Consider the following 7,617-nt stretch of genomic DNA (forward strand, 5'->3'; position numbering starts at 1 on the left):
CAATTTTCTGTCAGTGGATTTGCTGCCGCTTTGAAGCTGAATAATTTTGATGATAAGAATTTTATGACATGGTGTGCAAAGATGGTATTGTGGTTGACTGCGATGAACTGCTATCACGCCGCACAGGGAAGCCTGAACAGTTTACTCCTGAGGAGGAGCGAAAGTTCTTGGCTGCCGATAACCTATTTTGAGGCGCCGTGATTAGTGCACTTCATCCCAAGTATAAGAAAAACTACATATCTTGCACATCAGGCAAAGAATTATGGGATGCTCTTGAGGCAAAGTTTGGGGTTTCTGATGCTGGTAGTGAGTTGTACCTTATGAAGCAGCTGTATGACTACAAAATGGTTGAAAACTGTTCTGTGGTCGAACAGGCTCATGAGATACAAGCGCTAGCAAAGGAACTAGAACATTTCCCATATTTGTTGCCCGACAAGTTTGTGGCCAGCGGTATAATCACTAACTTGCCACCTTCTTGGAGGGTTTTTGCTACTTCTCTAAAACACAAGAGACAAGAGTTTAGCGTGGCTGAGCTTATTGGATCTCTTGATGTTGAGGAGAGGGCGAGAGCAAAAGACAACCGTGGAAAATGAGTTGAGTCTTCTGCTACCAATATGGTGCAGGAGAAAAACTCATTTGCATCTCGTAATAAAAAGAAGAAGAGCATGCAAGAGAACAACAATGCAAAGCCTAAGCAGACTGCACAGTTTAAGAAGAAAAACAACAAGAAAGATGGAGGATGCTTTGTTTGCAAGAGTGATGAGCATTGGGCAAGTGCATGCCCAGACCGCAAATACAAGCAAGAAAAGATATCAACAAATGTGGTCATTAGCGAGACTGGAGGAGGAACATCTGGGTATGGTAATTCTTTACCCTTTGTTCTTTCAGTTTGTCTTTCACCTGAGTGGTGGATGGACAGTGGTGCTAATATTCATGTGTGTGCTGATGTTTTTTTGTTTATTTTCTATCAGGCCGGCAGGAGTGGAGCCTTGTTGATGGGAAACGGTTCGCATGCGCGTGTTCTTGGTGCTGGTACGGTCGTTCTGAAGTTTACTTCGGGAAAGACGGTGCTATTAAAGAACGTGCAGCATGTCCCCCCATCAAGAAGAATCTTGTTAGCGCTTCTCAGATGTGTCGCGATGGCTTTAAAATTGTGCTTGAGTCCAATAAATGTGTTGTGTCAAAACATGGAACATTTGTCAAAAAAGGTTATGATTGTGGAGGCTTGTTCCGCTTATCTTTGCTTGATGATGTGTGTAATAAAGTAGTGAACAATGTTATTGTTTCGGATGAGTCGAATATATGACATTTATGACTTTGTCATATTAATTTTGGCTGTCTCACGCGGCTTACAAATCTGAATTTAATCCTGAAATTTAACTTAGTCAAAGATGCTAAGTGCCAGGTGTGTGTGCAATCAAAGCAACCGCGCAAGCCTCACAAGGCTGCTGAGGCGAGGAACTTGGCACCATTAGAACTCGTTCATTCTGATTTATGCGAAATGAATGGTGAATTGACTAAAAGGATAGATGATACTTCATGACATTTATAGATGATTGCACTAGATTTTGCTACGTGTATTTATTAAAAACTAAAGATGAAGCGTTGCATTATTTTAAAGTCTATAAAGCTGAGGCAGAAAATCAACTTGAGAAGAAAATCAAGCGTTTGCGGTCTGATCGCTGTGGAGAATATTTCTCCAATGAATTTTCTAAGTTTTGCGCGGTGTATGGAATTATTCATGAGAGGACGCCACCATACTCACCACAGTCCAATGGGATTGCAGAGAGAAAGAACCGCACTCTAACTGATTTGGTTAATGCCATGTTGGAAACTGCGGGACTATCTAAGAAATGGTGGGGTGAGACTATTTTGACAGCATGTCATGTCCTGAATAGAGTGCCCACAAAGAACAAAGAAATTACACCATTCGAGGAATAGGAGAAGAAGAGATTAAATCTCTCTTACATGCGAACTTAGGGTTGTTTGGCAAAAGTGAATGTGCCAATAAATAAAAAGCGAAAGCTTGGACCAAAGACTGTTGATGGTGTTTTTCTTGGTTATGCTATTCACAGCGTGGGTTATAGATTTTTAATTATAAACTCTAGTGTTCTTGAGATGGCTGTTGATACAATCATGGAATCTAGAGACGCTATATTTTTTGAGAATGAGTTTCCCATGAAAAATACACCTAGCACAACTAGTCATGAATTTATAATTCCCCACGAGCATGAAAATTTTACTCCGATAGAATAAATTGAGGAACCCTATGTGCAAAATCCTAAGGAGGATGACACTATAGTCACCAGGAAAAGCAAGAGACAGAGGACTGCAAAGTCTTTTGGTGATGACTATATTTGTGTACCTTGTGGATGACACACCAACGACCATTGAAGAGGCATATTCCTCTCCTGATGCTGACTTATGGAAGGAAGCAGTACGGAGTGAGATGAATTCTGTTATGTCTAATGGAACTTAGGAAATAGTTGATCGTCCCTATAGGTGCAAGCCTATAGGTTGTAAATGGGTGTTTAAGAAAAAGCTTAGGCCTGATGGTACTATTGAGAGGTACAAGGCAAGGCTTATGGCCAAGGGTTATACTCAAAAGAAAGGTGGGGATTTCTTTGATACTTATTCACCGGTTGCCCGATTGACCACAATTCGAGTTTTGCTTTTTCCCGATAGCCTCGTATGGTCTTATCGTTCATCAAATGGATGTTAAGACAGCTTTCCTAAACGGAGAGTTGAAGGAGGAGATCTATATGGATCAGCCGGATGGGTTTGTGACAAACGATCAAGAAGGCAAAGTGTGTAAATTATTAAAGTCGTTATACAGTCTAAAACAAGCTCCTAAACAATGGCATGAGAAGTTCGACAGAACTTTAACATCTGCTGACTTTGTTGTGAATGAAGCTGACAAATGTGTGTACTATCGGTATGGTGGGGGTGAAGGAGTCATTTTGTGTTTATATGTTGATGACATACTGATCTTTGGATCCAGCCTCAAAGTGATCAAAGAGGTGAAGGAATTTTTAACTAATAATTTTGAGATGAAAGATTTAGGAGATGCTGATGTTATTCTTAATATCAAGCTTCTAAGAGAAGGTGATGGTGGGGTAACTCTGTTACAAACCCACTATGTGAAAAAGGTACTGAGTCGCTTTGGGTTCAGTGACTGTGCACGTGCTCCTACACCTTATGACCCTAGTGTGCTATTGAGGAAAAATTGAAGAATAGCAAGGGATCAGTTGAGATATTCCTAGATCATTGGTTCGCTCATGTATCTTGCTAGTGCAACAAGGCCTGACATCTCATTTGCAGTATGCAAGCTGAGCCGATTTGTATCAAACTCGGGAGATGATCACTAGCGTGCTCTTAGAGAGAGTAATGCGCTACCTAAAAGGGACCATGAGCCGTGGGCGTGGCGAGGCAGGCCGGCGGGCGTGGCCAGTCTTTTGCCACTTAAATCCACATTATCACGGGAGTTTCGCTCCTTGATGGTGAAGGCGAACTGACTGCGTCAGTTACCGTCCCTTCCGCTTCCGCTTCCCGTCTTCTGGGATTCTCCGCTGCCTTCGTCTTCTGTTCCCCGTCAGCAGCCATATATACTATCCTCCGTCAGTCCAGACCCCATCTCCCGTAACCACTCCCTAAAGAACCACAGATCAGCAGCCTTCTGACTTCCCCATCCTATACCTCTACGCGCACGGAGGAGCGGGAGAGCAGTGCCTCCGGAACCCTCGTCGGGTAAGCGGCGATTAGTTTTTTGGGGAGCGATCCACGACTGCTCGTCCATCTTCTTCCTGAAGATCGCTCTTGGATTCGTCCTCTCCCTGGATCGTGAAGGCGTCTTCTTCCTGGTGATCCGTTCGTGGGACTGCACTGCGAACGTCTTCCTGCATCGACTGTGGTCCGCGACTTCGAGCAACGCACTATGTAGACTAGTGCGAATGGAGCCTCCGATGCCCTCGGCATGGGACCCTCCGCTGGATACAGTCTAATTTATGTGATTACTGTATTTTATATTCTTACTGTATCAATCAGTATGTCATCTATGCATGCTGTAGCGTTCATAAGAAATATACACATGCACATATATGCTGTCACAAACCTGCTGATGTTATATTTCTGGATTAAACTGATAATAAAAATACCTAAATTCCTAACAGGTCTATATATGAAGCCAGATTGAGGATACTTCCATCCAATCCAACACACAAGAATTGTATCATCATCGTTAGCTGACACAGATCATGCAGATCTTCCAAGTGACGACGATGATCCTGCAGCCTCGGTTACTCGCATGCTTCTTCTCCACACTCCTGCTCACACAGCTGGTACCATTAATTTGTTCGAACTTTGCTAATATAATCTGGCCACATGAATTTAGTCTCATGTCTTAGTGATTCGATGGTGCGTGTATGCAGATGATGGCGCCTACTGCGGCGGCGGAGACGACGGTGAAAGTGAGCACCACGCCGATCTTCCACGAGATCCCACTAGGCCAGGCGAGAAAGGACTTCCAAGTGCTGCTGCGCGTCGAGGCGCCGACGGCGGCGGTGCGTCCCGAGGCGCGCGTCCCCATCGACGTCGTCGCCGTCCTCGATGTGAGTGGCAGCATGAATGACCCGGCTGCAGTGCCGCCGGAGCGGAGGACGCCGACGTCGAGGCTGGACCTGCTGAAGACGGCCGCCAAGTTCATGGTTGCCAAACTCGAAGACGGAGATCGCCTCTCCATCGTAGCGTTCAACGATCGACCCGTCAAAGAACTTAGCTCCGGCTTGCTGTACATGTCCGCCGACGGCCGGAGAAACGCCATGAGAAGCGTGGACCAGCTCGAGGCCCATGGAGGCACTGCGCTCGTGCCGGCCTTCGAGGAGGCGGTGAAGGTCCTGGACGGCAGGCAGGGAGACGGCCGGAGCCGCCTGGGTTTCATCGCCCTCCTCACCGACGGCGAGGACACGAGCGGGTTCACGCTGAGCGAGCGGCGCCGCGAGGTGATCCGAGGCGCCCTCGGCAGGTACCCCGTCCACACCTTCGGCCTGGGCAGGGCGCACGATCCGGAGGTCCTGCTGTACCTTGCCCAAGAGTCTCACGGCACCTACTCCTTCGTTGACGACGACAACCTCGGCGAGGTCGCCGGCGCCCTCGCCGTGTGCCTCGGCGGGCTGAGCACCGTCGCTGCCGCCTACACGCGCGTCGTCCTCAAGGCCGACGAGCTGAACGGGGTGCGCATAGACCGCGTTGACTCCGGTGGCCACGACAGCAGCGTCAGCTGCGGCGGAGCCTCCTGCGAGGTCTCCGTGGGCGTCCTGTACGCCGGCGAGGCGAAGCATTTCGTGGTCCACCTCCACGTGCCAGCTGCTGCGCCATCATCGTCGTCGTCGTCGTCAACGGAGGGCGGTTATTACTGCGACGGCCTCGGCGCCTGTGACCGCTACTACCATCACCGCCACGAGCAGCGCCTGCTCGCCGTCGGCTACTCGTACAGGGACCATCCCAGCGCCCGGTTGATCACTGTAGAAGGACACGGCGTGTTCGTGCAGAGGTCACCGTCACCGGCGGTGTTAGACGGCGGGCGGCAAGCTCCTGTTCCTGTTCCCTCCCCGGTGGTCCTGCAGCACATCGTCCGGTTGGAGCTGCTGGAAGTCGTCGCCGGCGTCGTCCACGGCGAGCTGATCACCGACGACAGAGCGCGTGCCGCGGATGTGCTGCAGCTCAAGTGGGAGGAGTTCAGAGCATGCCACCAGTTCTGGGGCGGCGGCCTCGACCTGATGAGCGGCCTGGAGAAGGAGGTGGGCGTCATGGTGAGCAGCCTCAGGGCAGGGGTGGCGGCCTACGTCTACGCCTAGGTGTCTAGCCACCAGATGCAGCGCGCCACCAGCATCGGCTCGCCGGAGAAGGCGGTCGTCCAGTTCCTGACGCCGGCGATGCGGCTCGTCTTGGAGGAGGCGCGGAAGCTGCCGCGGTGGCAGGCTGGAACGACGGCGGCGGCGACGAACGTCCAGCACGTGGGCAGCGGCGTCGACGAATTCGAGATGGTAGAGTGGAGGCTGGAGGTGTGGTCCAAGGTAAAGCAGCACCTCATGTCGTTCCAGGAGCAGCCGGCGGTGGACGACGAGCAGCAGCACCTGGCCGCCGTCTTCCAGGAGGCGTCGCTGGAGGCCATCGACCGCGCCATGTACCGCGACATTTACCTGGTACGAATTACTACTCTTTTGGGTTTATTTTTTTCTACGAAAACAAGCTTTATTTATCAACATGTATTTAATAATTAATTTTATGTAAATATAATACAGGCCGCGGTTTATGCGAGCAAGCTGAGGCGATGCCGCTCGTCGGGCGCCAAGAAGCAAGAAGTGAAGGATTGAGAACTCGGCACTTGATTTAAGTGGGCATATTTATCAGGTCGTCAATAACTAAGTTACCTAGCCGTTTGTACTGGGCATACCCTCCTTTATTATTTACTAGCAAATGAGCTCTTACGTTAAGCATACATTTTGTTGTGTAATCATCTTGTGGTTCAGAGATTTATAAAATGGTCACGTCATCTATTCCAATATATACTATATTAGACCCATATGTATCATTGCCGGATCTAAATCTAGCACCACATATATACCTAGCAGTGATAGGATCGTCTGCCTTTACCCGAGAACATATCAGTACCGGGTCGATCCTCTACCCGATAGGGATAGCGTAAGGGTCACTGCCGACTTTAACCGACGGAGACCTTCATTTTCCTACTTTTTATATACTTTATTTTTTCCATTCAATTAAATAGAGGTTATTAATCGTCTAATATTTTATATTTGATATTAATATAATACATCAAATATATCCTAATGCCATCATATATCTCACACGATAATGGATATAACATCATAACTAGAAGAGGCGAAGTCATTACAAACAGTGTTATTACTACAAAACAAGTGATCACACATTCACACTCACTGCTACTCACTACTACAAAAAGCATTTTTAGGAGCGGCTGGTAACCCTTTGTAGGGGCAGTTTGGCCAACCGCCCCTACCGAACCGTCTCTACAAATCATGCATTTGTAGGGACGGTTCCCAGGCCGCCCCTACAAATCGATTTGTAGGGGCGGTTGGTGATTGAGCCGCCCCTACAAATCGATTTGTAGGGGCGGCTGGTATTACGAACCGCCCCTACAAATCGATTTGTAGGGGCGGCTGTAGTGCCAGCCGCCTCTATAATACCTGTTTGTAGAGGCGGTTCAATCTAGAACCGCCCCTACAGTACGTTTTCCCGCAAAAAAAATTCAAATTTACAATTCAAATTCGACAAGAACTGTTTATTTTCGCGCATTCCATCCAGCGTTCGCGTTGCCGAACGCCCCGCGACCAACGTTCCGAATGCGACTACAAGCACAATAGTATTATATAAACTACAATTACAAGTCCAATTTGTAAGGATATATACAATCCATCATTTAATATACAAATTCCATACACATTGTTATCAACGTCCTAGAGCTAGCCTTTCAGTCTCACGAAGGTGTTGGTACTGAGGATTTCTACTTAAGTCAGACTCTCGGTCATGGTAGGTGCCTTTGACGTGTACAATCTGGTCCAATATGAAGTTGCAAAGGTC

At 48.1% G+C, this 7,617-nt stretch overlaps 1 pseudogene; it reads left to right on the top strand.

The window, feature by feature from the left end:
* Positions 1-4,222: 4,222 nt before the first annotated feature.
* LOC136523739 (uncharacterized) lies at positions 4,223-6,389 on the top strand (annotated as a pseudogene).
* Positions 6,390-7,617: the final 1,228 nt, after the last annotated feature.

The sequence above is a fragment of the Miscanthus floridulus genome, chromosome 18 (assembly GCF_019320115.1).
Source record: "Miscanthus floridulus cultivar M001 chromosome 18, ASM1932011v1, whole genome shotgun sequence".
NCBI lineage: Eukaryota > Viridiplantae > Streptophyta > Magnoliopsida > Poales > Poaceae > Miscanthus > Miscanthus floridulus.